Raw genomic sequence first — 12,439 nt, forward strand, 5'->3', positions numbered from 1 at the left:
ATAACAGGTCCCCGGGAGTGGGTGACAGGCTGGGATATGATCCAGGGATTCGGGGGGTTTATATAGAGAATAACAGGTCCCCGGGAGTCGGTTACAGGCTGGGGTCTGATCCAGGGGTTCAGGGGGTTTATATACAGAATAACAGGTCCCCGGGAGTGGGTTGCAGGCTGGGATCTGATCCAGGAGTTCAGGGGTTTCTATATAGAATAACAGGTCCCCGGGAGTGGGTTACAGGCTGGGATCTGATGCAGGGGTTCAGGAGTTTATATATAGAATAACAGGTCCCCGGGAGTGGGTTACAGGCCGGGGCCTGATCCAGGGTTTCGGTGGGTTTATATATAGAATAACAGGTCCCCGGGAATGGGTTACAGGCCGGGATCTGATCCAGGGATTCGGGGGGTTTATATATAGAAAAGCAGGCACCCGTGAGTGCATCACAGGCTGGGGTCTGATCCAGGCATTCAGGGGTTTACGAAAAGAATAACAGTTCCCCGGGAGTGGGTTCCAGGCTGGGATCTGATCCAGGCGTTTGTGGTGTTTATATATAGAATAACAGGTCCCCGGGAGTGGGTTACAGGCTGGGACCTGATTCAGGGGTTCAGTGGGGTTTATATATAGTATAACAGGTCCCCGGGAGTGGGTTACAGGCTGGGATCTGATCCAGGGGTTCGGGGGTTTATATATAGAATAACAGGTCCCCGGGAGTGGGTTACAGGCTGGGGTCCGATCCAGGGGTTCGGGGGGTTTATATATAGAATAACAGGTCCCCAGGAGTGGGTCACAGGCTGGGATCTGATCCAGGGGTTCGGGGGGTTTATATATAGAATAACAGGTCCCCGGGAGCGGGTTACAGGCTGCGATCTGATCCAGGGGTTCGGTGCGGTTTATATATAGAATAACAGGTCCCCGGGTGTGGGTTACAGGCTGGGATCTGATCCAGGGGTTCGTGGGGGTTCATATATAGAATAACATTTCCCCGGTAGTGGGTTACAGGCTGAGATCTGATGCAGGGGTTCGGGGTGTTTATATATAGAATAACAGGTCCCCAGGAATGGGTTACAGGCTGGTATCTGATCCATTGATTGGTGGGCGGTTTATATATAGAATAACAGATTCCCCGGTAGTGGGTTACAGGCTGCGATCTGATCCAGGGGTTCGGTACGGTTTATATACAGAATAACAGGTCCCCGGGAATGGGTTACAGGCTGGGGTCTGATCCAGGGGTTCGGGGGGTTTATATATAGAATAACAGGTCCCCGGGAGTGGGTCACAGGCTGGGATCTGATCCAGGGGTTCGGGGGGTTTATATATAGAATAACAGCTCCCCGGGAGTGGGTTACAGGCTGGGATCTGATCCAGGGGTTCGGGGGGTTTATATATAGAATAACAGGTCCCCGGGAGTGGGTTACAGGCTGGGATCTGATCCAGGGGTTCGGGGGGTTTATATATAGAATAACAGGTCCCCGGGAGTGGGTCACAGGCTGCAATCTGATGCAGGGGTTTGGGGTGTTTATATATAGAATAACAGGTCCCCAGGAATGGGTTACAGGCTGGTATCTGATCCATTGATTGGTGGGCGGTTTATATATAGAATAACAGATTCCCCGGGAGCGGGTTACAGGCTGGGATCTGATCCAGGGGTTCGGGGGGTTTATATATAGAATAACAGGACCCCGGGAGTGGGTTACAGGCTGCGAGATGATCCAGGGGTTCGGGGGGTTTATATATAGAATCACAGGTCCCCGGGAGTGGGTTACAGGCTGGGATCCAATGCAGGGGTCATCTGCTGGAGTGTGCCGCAGACAAAAATCCTTACTGTGCGGGCAAGGTGCATCAGCGGGGGTCAGGGCACCCTCACCGCACTGGACCGAGAGGAGGGATTGGGGTGAAAACTGCCCCCCTGGGATCTACGGCTCTCTCTCTCTCTCTCGCTCTGAGGTGGGGAGGGACCCGTCAGTGGTGGAGCATCACTGCCGTCGGGTGGTGTGGGTGGGAACTGCGGGTGAGGGAGAGATGGGGAGACGGAGGCAGGGAGGGCTGGGGAGGGAGTGGGGAAGGGAGGAGGGGAGAGCGAGGGGATGAGACAGGAGTGGTGGACGGGGAGAAACAGGGGAGAGAGAAATGGACAGAGCGAGGGTTCAGGGGTTGATGTATAGAATAACAGGTCCCCGGGAGTGGGTTACAGGCTGGGATCTGATCCAGGGGTTCGGGGGGTTTATATATAGAATAACAGGTCCCCGGGAGTGGGTTAGAGGCTGGGGTCTGATCCAGGGGTTCGGGGGGTTTATATATAGAATAACAGGTCCCATGGAGTGGGTTACAGGCTGGGATCTGATCCAGGGGTTCGGGGGGTTTATATATAGAATAACAGCTCCCCGGGAGTGGGTTACAGGCTGCGACCTGATCCAGGGCTTCAGAGGGGTTTATATATAGTATAGCAGGTCCCCGGGAGTGGGTTACAGGCTGGGATCTGATCGAGGGGTTCGGGGGGTTTATATATACAATAACAGGTCCCCGAGAGTGGGTCACAGGCTGAGATCTGATCCAGGCGTTCGAGAGTTTACATATACAATAACAGGTCCCCGGGAGTCGGTTACAGGCTGGGATCTGATCCAGTGGTTCTGGGGGTTAATAGATAGAATAACAGGTCCCCGGGAGCGGGTTACAGGCTGGCATATGATCCAGGGGTTCGGGGGGTTTATATATAGAATAACATTGCCCCGGTAGTGGGTTAGAGGCTGCGGTCTGATGCAGGGTTTCGGTGGGTTTATATATAGAATAACATGTCACCGGGAGTGGGTTACAGGCTGGGATCTGATCCAGGGGTTCGGGGGGTTTATATACAGAATAACAGGTCCCCGGGAGTGGGTTATAGGCTGCGATCTGATGCAGGGGTTCGGTGCAGTTTATATATAGAATAACAGGTCTCCGGGAGTGGGTTAAAGGCTGTGATCTGATCCAGGGGTTTGGGGGGTTTATATATAGAATAACAGGTCCCCGGGAGCGGGTTACAGACTGGGACCTGATCCAGGGGTTCAGTGGGCTTTATATATAGTATAACAGGTCCCCGGGAGTGGGTTGCAGGCTGTGATCTGATCCAGGGGTTTGGGGGTTTATATATAGAATAACAGGTCCCCGGGAGTGGGTTACAGGCTGGGATCTGATCCAGGGGTTCGGGGGGTTTATATATAGAATAACAGCTCCCCGGGAGTGGGTTACAGGCTGCGACCTGATCCAGGGCTTCAGAGGGGTTTATATATAGTATAGCAGGTCCCCGGGAGTGGGTTACAGGCTGGGATCTGATCGAGGGGTTCGGGGGGTTTATATATACAATAACAGGTCCCCGAGAGTGGGTCACAGGCTGAGATCTGATCCAGGCGTTCGGGAGTTTACATATACAATAACAGGTCCCCGGGAGTCGGTTACAGGCTGGGATCTGATCCAGTGGTTCTGGGGGTTAATAGATAGAATAACAGGTCCCCGGGAGCGGGTTACAGGCTGGGAACTGATCCAGGGGTTCGGGGGATTTATATATAAAATAACAGGTCCCCGGGAGTGGGTTACAGGCTGGGATATGATCCAGGGGTTCGGGGGGTTTATATATAGAATAACATTGCCCCGGTAGTGGGTTAGAGGCTGCGGTCTGATGCAGGGTTTCGGTGGGTTTATATATAGAATAACATGTCACCGGGAGTGGGTTACAGGCTGGGATCTGATCCAGGGGTTCGGGGGGTTTATATATAGAATAACAGGTCCCCGGGAGTGGGTTATAGGCTGCGATCTGATGCAGGGGTTCGGTGCAGTTTATATATAGAATAACAGGTCTCCGGGAGTGGGTTAAAGGCTGTGATCTGATCCAGGGGTTTGGGGGGTTTATATATAGAATAACAGGTCCCCGGGAGCGGGTTACAGACTGGGACCTGATCCAGGGGTTCAGTGGGCTTTATATATAGTATAACAGGTCCCCGGGAGTGGGTTGCAGGCTGTGATCTGATCCAGGGGTTTGGGGGTTTATATATAGAATAACAGGTCCCCGGGAGCGGGTTACAGGCTGCGATCTGATCCAGGGGTTCGGGGAGTTTATATATAGAATAACAGGTCCCCGGGAGTGGGTTACAGGCTGCGATCTGATCCAGGGGTTCGGGGAGTTTATATATAGAATAACAGGTCCCCGGGAGTGGGTTACAGGCTGCGATCTGATCCAGGGGTTCGGGGGGTTTATATATAGAATAACAGGTCGCCGGGAGCGGGTTACAGGCTGGGATCTGATCCACGACTTCATTGGGTTTATATATAGAATAACAAGTCCCCAGCAGTGGGTTAAAGGCTGGGATCTGAACCAGGGGTTCGGTGGGGTTTATCTTGAGAATAACAGGTCCCCAGGAGTGGGTTACAGGCTGGGATCTGATCCAGGGGTTCGTGGGGGTTCATACATAGAATAACATTTTCCCGGTAGTGGGTTACAGGCTGGTATCTGATCCTTTGATTGGTGGGGGGTTTATATATAGAATAACAGGTCCCCGGGAGCGGCTTTCAGGCTGGGATCTGATCCAGGGGTTCGGGGGGTTTATATATAGAATAACAGGTCCCCGGGAGTGGGTCACAGGCTGGGATCTGATCCAGGGCTTCGGGGGGTTTATATATAGAATAACAGGTCCCCGGGAGTGGGTTACAGGCTGCGATCTGATCCAGGCGTTCGGTGCTGTTTATATATAGAATAACAGGTCCCCGGGAGTGGGTTACAGGCTGTGATCTGATCCAGGGGTTTGGGGGGTTTATATATAGAATAACAGGTCCCCGGGATAGGGTTACAGGCTGGGATCTGATCCAGAGGTGCAGTGGGGTTTATATATAGAATCACAGGTCCCCGGGAGTGGGTTACAGGCTGGGATCCAATGCAGGGGTCATCTGCTGGAGTGTGCCGCAGACAAAAATCCTTACTGTGCGGGCAAGGTGCATCAGCGGGGGTCAGGGCACCCTCACCGCACTGGACCGAGAGGAGGGATTGGGGTGAAAACTGCCCCCCTGGGATCTACGGCTCTCTCTCTCTCTCTCGCTCTGAGGTGGGGAGGGACCCGTCAGTGGTGGAGCATCATGCCATCGGGTGGTGCGGGTGGGAACTGCGGGTGAGGGAGAGATGGGGAGACGGAGGCAGGGAGGGCTGGGGAGGGAGTGGGGAAGGGAGGAGGGGAGAGCGAGGGGATGAGACAGGAGTGGTGGACGGGGAGAAACAGGGGAGAGAGTAATCGACAGAGCGAGTTCAGGAGTTTATATATAGAATAACAGGTCCCCGGGAGTGGGTTACAGGCTGGGATCTGATGCAGGGGTTCAGGGGGTTTATATATAGAATAACAGGTCCCCGGGAGCGGGTTACAGGCTGGGGTCTGATCCAGGGGTTCAGGGGGTTTATATATAGAATAACAGGTCCCCGGGAGTGGGTTACAGGCCGGGATCTGATCCAGGGGTTCGAGGGGTTTATATATAGAATAACAGGTCCCCGGGAGTGGGTTACAGGCTGGGGTCTGATCCAGGGGTTCGGGGGGTTTATATATAGAATAACAGGTCCCCGGGAGTGGGTTACAGGCTGGGGTCTGATCCAGGGGTTCAGGGGGTTTATGTATAGAATAACAGGTCCGCGGGAGCGGGTTACAAAAGTCAGTGAGGCAGAGGTGATGTGATAACATCGACACGTTTTACTTTTCGTCGGTATACTGCAGTCATCACACAAAGATTTTATACATCCAGCAATAATTGAATAAATCGACATTGTTTTATCAGAGAATTCTCCTTCGAACTGGGCGTGAGTTTGGTTACAATGTGGGCCGTGGTTGGGTGCAGGCTCTGTGGGGTCTCTTGGCAAGGTTGAGACACGGCGTGGCTTTATCCTGGCTCCCTGGCGGTGAGCTGTTCACCTTCTCTCCTCCCTGTGTCCCGGGACTTTCTCTTTCCCACACTTGTCCAGCCCAGTGTTGACTCGGTGCACACATCCGACGGCCCCCCCCCCCCCAACCCACCCCCGACAATCCACAGGGGCCGTGCGTCGCTTGTAGGGGAGCAGTCGGCTGCCCGCAGTACAGCAGCAACCCTGCCTCTGGGACACCGGTTCGATTCCGACCACCGGCACTGTGTGTGTGTGTGTGTGTGTGTGTGTGTGTGTGTGTGTGTGTGTGTGTGTGTGGGACCCGTCTCCCAGTGAGGGTCAGTGTGTGTGTGTGTGTGTGTGTGTGTGTGTGTGTGTGTGACCCGTCTCTCAGTGTGTGTGTGTGTGTGTGTGTGTGTGTGTGTGTGTGTGTGTGGGACCCGTCCCCCAGTGAGGGTCAGTGTGTATGTGTGTGTTTCTGTGTGTGTTGGTCTGTCAGTCTGTGTGTGTTTCTGTGTGTGTTGGTGTGTGTGTGTGTGTGTGTGTGTGTGTGTGTGTGTGTGTGTGTGTGTGTGTGTGTGTGTGAGCGTTTCTCTGTGTGTGCATCTATATGTCTGTGTGTCTGTGCGTGTGTGTCAGTGCGTGTATACGAGTGTCTATGTGAGTGTGCATTTGTGTGTGTTTATGTTCGCGTGTCTTTGTGTGTGTGTGTGTGTGTCTGTCTGTCTGTCTGTCTGTGTGTATGTGTTTTTGTGCGTCTGTGTGCACACAGCCTTTCCCCCCCTCGCCCAGGGGTCAGAGAATAAAGAACTAGAGGGCACAGGTTTAAGGTGAGACGGGGGGGAGAGATTTAACAGGAAACTTCTTCACCCAGAGGGTGGTCCGTACATGGAACGAGCTGCCAGAGGGAGTGGGTGAGGCAGGGACGTTAACGACACTCGGGACAGGTCCGGGGACGGGAAGGATTCAGAGGGACAGGGGCCACCGAAAAACTCCCTGACAGAAGCAGACGAAAGACATCCCCAGTGCTAAATCGTGAAGTATTCTCATGGTTGACGTGCTTAAGACTTCAGGAGAGAGAGACAGAGAGAGAGACAGAGAGGGGGAGCAGCGAACAGTTCGATTGAAAGCACACAGAGACCACAGCTGCGAGTTACAAGCGAGGAGGGCGTGTCAACGAGGCGCAGGTCACGGTGCAGAGAGAAGCAACGAGAGGGGAAGGAGCTCAGACAGCAGCCGCGATTCAGAACTGAACCCAGCGAGATTGAGCGGACGGCTCGTCCGAAGCACACCTTAAGTAGGAGATAAATGAGACAGCCGAAAGTCACAGAGTAGACAACAGTGCGGATGAAATACAAGGAGTTTCCAAGGACTGTGTGTTGGTGTTTCCAGGGAGAATCCAGGGGAGTAGGCTGGTAATTACAGGGGGTCCCGGGAGTGTGCCGGTATTAACAGGGGGTAGTGGGGAATGTGTCGGTATTTAAAGGGAGGATCCAGGGAGTGCATCAGTATTAACAGGAGTTCCCGCTGAGTGTGTCGGGATTTACATGGGGTCCCCGGGAGTGTGTCGGTATATTTACAGGGGATCCCCGGGGTGTGTGTCAGTATTTACAGGGGGTCCCGGGGAGTGTGTCGGTATTTAAAGGGGGTCCCCAGGGAGTGTGTCGGTATTTACAGGGAGTCCCCGGGGTGTGTCGGTATTTACAGGGGGTCCCGGGGGTGTGTCGGTATTTACAGAGGGTCCGCGGGGAGTGTGTCGGTATTAACAGGGGGTCCCGGGGAGTGTGTCGGTATTTACAGGGGGTCCCCGGGGAGTGTGTTGGTATTAACAGGGGGTCCCGGGGAGTGTGTCGGTATTAACAGGGGGTCCCGGGGAGTGTGTCGGCATTTACAGGGGGTCCCCGGGGAGTGTGTCGGTATTAACAGGGAGTCCCAGGGAGTCCCAGGGAGTGTGTCGGTATTAACAGGGAGTCCCAGGGAGTGTGTTGTTATTTACAGGGTGTCCCATGGAGTGTGCCGGTATTTACAGGGGGTCCCAGGGAGTGTCAGTATTTACAAGGGGTGTCAGGGAGTTTGTCGGTATTTACAGGGGGTCCCAGGGAGTGTGTCGGTATTTACGGGGGGTCCCCAGGGAGTTTGTCGGTATTTACAGGCGGTACCCGGAGAGTGTGTCAGTGTTTACAGGGGTTCCCGGGGAGTGTGTCAGTATTAATAGGGGGTCCCAGGAAGTGTGTCGGTATTTACAGGGGGTCCCAGGGAGTTTGTCGGTATTTACAGGGGGTCCCCAGGGAGTGTGCCGGTATTTACAGGGTGTCCCGGGGAGTTGGTCGGTATTTACAGGGGCTCCCCGGAAAGTATGTGGTAATCACAGGGGGCCTTCGGGGAGTGGGTCAGTATTGACAGGGCGTCCCGGGGAGTGTGTCAGTGTTTACAGGGGGTCCCAGGGAGTGCGTCAGTGTTTACAGAGGGTACCGGGGAGTGTGTCGGTGTTTACAGAGGGTCCTGTGGAGTGTGTCAGTGTTTACAGAGGGTCCCGGGGAGCGTGTCAGGATATACAAGGAGTCCCGGGGAGTGTGTCAGTATTTACAGGGGCTCCCGGGGAGTGTGATGGTATTTACAGGGGGTCCCAGGGAATGTGTCGGTATTTACAGGGGGTCCCGGGGAGTGTGTCAGTATTTGCAGGGGGTCCCGGGGAGTATGTAGGTATTTACAGTGGGTCCAGTATTAACAGGGGCTCCCCGGGGAGTATGTCAGTATTTACAGGGGGTCCCGGGGAGTATGTCGGTATTTCCAGGGGGTCCCGGGAGTGTGTCGGTACTTTCAGGGGGTCCCGGGGAGTGTGTCAGTATTTACAGGGGGTCCCCGGGAATGGTGTCGTTATTTACAGGGGGTCCCCGGGGAGTACGCCGGTAACACAGGGGGTTCCCGGGGTGTGTCGGTATTTACAGGGGGTCCGCGGGGAGTGCGTCGGTAATAACAGGGGGTCCCGGGGAGTGTGTCAGTATTTACAGGGGGTCCCTGGGGAGTGTGTCGTTATTTACAGGGGTTCCCCGGGGAGTATGCCGGTAACACAGGGGGTTCCCGGGGTGTGTCGGTATTTAGAGGGGGTCCCCAGGGAGTGTGTCAGTATTTACAGGGGATTCCAGGGAGCATGTCGGTATTTTACAGGGCATCCTAGGGAGTGTGTCGGTATTTACAGGGGGTCTCCAGGGAGTGTGTCGGTATTTACAGGAGGTCCCGGGGAGTGTGCCGTTATTTACAGGGGGTCCCCAGGAGGTGTGTCGGTATTTACGGGGGTCCCCAGGGAGTTTGTCAGTATTAGCAGGGGGTCCCAGGGAGTGTGTCAGTATTAACAGGGGGTCCCCGGGAGTGTGCCAGTATTTACAGGGTGTCCCCGGGGAGTGTGCCAGTATTTACAGGGGGTCCCTGGGGAGTATGTCAATACATACAGGGGGTCCCCGGGGGTGTATTTATTTACAGGGGGTCGCCGGGGAGTGCGTCGGTGTTTCCAGGGATCCCGGGGAATGTGTCGGTATTTACAGGGGGTCACGGGGAGTGTGTCAGTATTTGCAGGGGGTCCTCGGGGAGTGTGTCGATATTTACAGGGGCTCCCCGGGGAGTACGTCAGTACTTACAGGGGGTCACGGGGAGTATGTCGGTATTTACAGGGGCTCCCCGGGGAGTATGTCAGTACTTACAGGGGGTCACGGGGAGTATGTCGGTATTTACAGGGGCTCCCCGGGGAGTATGTCAGTACTTACAGGGGGTCACGGGGAGTATGTCGGTATTTACAGGGGGTCCCAGGAGTGTGTCGGTACTTTCAGGGGGTCCCGGGGAGTGTGTCAGTATTTACAGGGGGTCTCCGGGGAGTGTGTCGTTATTTACAGGGGGGCCCCGGGGAGTGTGTGCGTACTTACAGGGGGTCCCCAGGGAGTGTGCTGGTATTTACAGGGGGTCCCGTGGAGTGTATCAGTATTTACAGGGGATCCCAGTGAGCGTGTCGTTATTTTATAGGGCATCCTAGGGAGTGTGTCGGTATTTACAGGGGGTCCCCAGGGAGTGTGTCGGTATTAACAGGGGGTCCCAGGGAGTGTGTCAGTATTTACAGGGGGCCTCAGGGAGTTTGTCGGTATTTACAGGGGGTCCCTGGGGAGTGCGTCAGTCTTTACAGGGGGTCCCGGGGAGTGTGTCGGTGTTTACAGGGGGTCCCGGGGAGTGTGCCGGTAATTACAGGGGGTCCCCAGGAGGTGTGTCGGTATTTACGGGGGTCCCCGGGGAGTTTGTCAGTATTAACAGGGGGTCCCAGGGAGTGTGTCGGTATTAACAGGGGGTCCCAGGGAGTGTGTCGATATGAACAGGGGGTCCCAGGGAGTGTGTCGGTATTAACAGGGGGTCTCAGGGAGTTTGTCGATATTTACAGCGGGTCACCGAGGAGTGTGCCGGTATTTACAGGGGGTCCCGGTGTGTGTGTCGGTGTTTACAGGGGGTCCCGGGGAGCATGTCAGTTTTTACAGGGGGTCCCCGGGGAGTGTGTCGGTATTTACAGGGGCTCCCCGGAAAGTATGTCGGTAATCACAGGGGGTCTTCGGGGAGTGGGTCGGTATTGACAGGGTGTCCCGGGGAGTGAGTCTGTATTTACAGGAGGTCCCAGGGAATCTGTCGGTAATTACAGGGCATCCCGGGGTGTGTGTCAGTGTTTTCAGGGGGTCCCAGGGTGTGCGTCAGTGTTTACAGCGGGTCCCGGGGAGTGTGTCGGTGTTTACAGAGGGTCCTGTGGAGTGTGTCAGTGTTTACAGAGGGTCCCGTGGAGCGTGTCAGGATATACAAGGAGTCCCGGGGAGCCTGTCAGTATTTACAGGGGCTCCCCGGGGAGTGTGTCGGTGTTTACAGGGGGTCCCGGGGAGCGTGTCGGTTTTTACAGGGGGTCCCCGGAAAGTATGTCGGTAATCACAGGGGGTCTTCGGGGAGTGGGTCGGTATTGACAGGGCGTCCCGGGGAGTGAGTCTGTATTTACAGGAGGTCCGAGGGGAGTGTGTCGGTGTTTATAGGGGGTCCCGGGGAAGTGTCGGTCTTTACAGGGTGTCCTGGGGAGTGTGTCGGTGTTCATAGGGGGTCGCCGGGGAGTGTGTCGGTGTTTCCAGGGATCCCGGGGAATGTGACGGTATTTACAGGGGGTCCCGGGGAGTTTGTCAGTATTTACAGGGGATCCCCGGGGAGCGTGTCAGTATTTACAAGGGGTCCCCGGGAGTGTGTCAGTATTTACAGGGGGTCCCGGGAGTGTGTGGGTATTTACAGGGGGTCCCGGGAGTGTGTCAGTATTTACAGGGAGTCCCCGGGGAGTGTGTCGGTATTTACAGGGGGTCCCCGGGGAGTGTGTTGGTATTTAAAGAGGGTCCCCGGGGAGTGTGTCTGTATTTACAGGGAGTCCCCGGGAGTGTGTCAGTATTTACAGGGGGTCCCGGGAGTGTGTGGGTATTTACAGGGGGTCCCGGGAGTGTGTCAGTATTTACAGGGAGTCCCCGGGGTGTGTCGGTGTTTACAGGGCGTCCCCGGGGAGTGTGTCGGTATTTACAGGGGGTCCCCGGGGAGTGTGTTGGTATTTAAAGAGGGTCCCCGGGGAGTGTGTCTGTATTTACAGAGAGTCCCCGGGGTGTGTCGGTATTTACAGGGGGTCCCCGGGGTGTGTCGGTATTTACAGGGGGTCCGCGGGGAATGTGTCAGTATTAACAGGGGGTCCCGGGGACTGTGTCGGCATTTACAGGGGGTCCCCGGGGAGTGTTTCAGTATTAACAGGGGGTCCCAAGGAGTGTGTCGGTATTAACAGGGAGTCCCAGGGTGTGTGTCGGTATTTACAGGGTGTCCCATGGAGTGTGCCGGTATTTGCAGGGGGTCCCGCGTAGTGCCGGTATTTACAGGGGGTCCCAGGGAGTGTGCCGGTATTTACAGGGGGCCTCAGGGAGTTTGTCGGTATTTACAGGGGGTCACCGGGGAGTGTGTCAGTATTTACAGGGGGTCCCGGGAGTGTGTGGGTATTTACAGGGGACCCCAGGGAATGTGTCGGTATTTACAGGGGGTCCCCCCGGAGTATGCCGGTAACACAGGGGGTTCCCGGGGTGTGTCGGTATTACAGGGGGTCCCCGGGGAGTTTGTCAGTATTTACAGGGGATCCCCGGGGAGTGTGTCAGTATTTACAAGGGGTCCCCGGGAGTGTGTCAGTATTTACAGGGGGTCCCGGGAGTGTGTGGGTATTTACAGGGGGTCCCGGGAGTGTGTCGGTATTTACAGGGAGTCCCCAGGGGAGTGTGTCTATATTTACAGAGGGTCCCGGGGTGTGTGTCAGTAATTAGAGGGCATCCTGGGGAGTGTGTCAGGATTTACAGGTGGTCCCCCGGGGAGTGTGTCGGTATTTACAGGGCGTCCCCGGGAGTGTATCCGTAATTAGAGGGCATCCCGGGGAGTGTGTCAGGATTTACAGGGGGTCCCCCGGGGAGTGTGTCAGAAAGTTACCAATGCCCGTGGAGTCAATATCCGCAATTCCCTACCTGCCCTCCTGGCTGAATTGGTCCCACTTGCTCTCTC

The 12,439-nt window shown here is 55.4% G+C and overlaps 2 long non-coding RNA genes across 3 annotated transcripts; one reads left to right on the forward strand and one right to left on the reverse strand.

The window, feature by feature from the left end:
• The first annotated feature begins 722 nt into the window (after positions 1-722).
• LOC127566854 (uncharacterized) lies at positions 723-3,224 on the forward strand. Of its 2 annotated transcripts, XR_007955802.1 has the most exons (4): positions 723-832; positions 1,253-1,459; positions 2,165-2,233; positions 3,132-3,224. It is a non-coding gene; the product is annotated as an uncharacterized LOC127566854 (long non-coding RNA). The 2 variants fall into 2 exon arrangements; XR_007955801.1 differs by lacking the exon at positions 3,132-3,224 and having other exon boundaries at positions 2,165-2,371.
• A 2,446-nt stretch (positions 3,225-5,670) lies between these two features.
• On the reverse strand, positions 5,671-12,439 carry LOC127566853 (uncharacterized). The gene is made up of 2 exons (XR_007955800.1): positions 12,403-12,439; positions 5,671-7,152 (listed from the first exon to the last, which is right to left on the reverse strand). It is a non-coding gene; the product is annotated as an uncharacterized LOC127566853 (long non-coding RNA).

This window comes from Pristis pectinata, chromosome 46 (genome assembly GCF_009764475.1).
Source record: "Pristis pectinata isolate sPriPec2 chromosome 46, sPriPec2.1.pri, whole genome shotgun sequence".
In the NCBI taxonomy this organism is placed as follows: Eukaryota; Metazoa; Chordata; class Chondrichthyes; order Rhinopristiformes; family Pristidae; genus Pristis; species Pristis pectinata.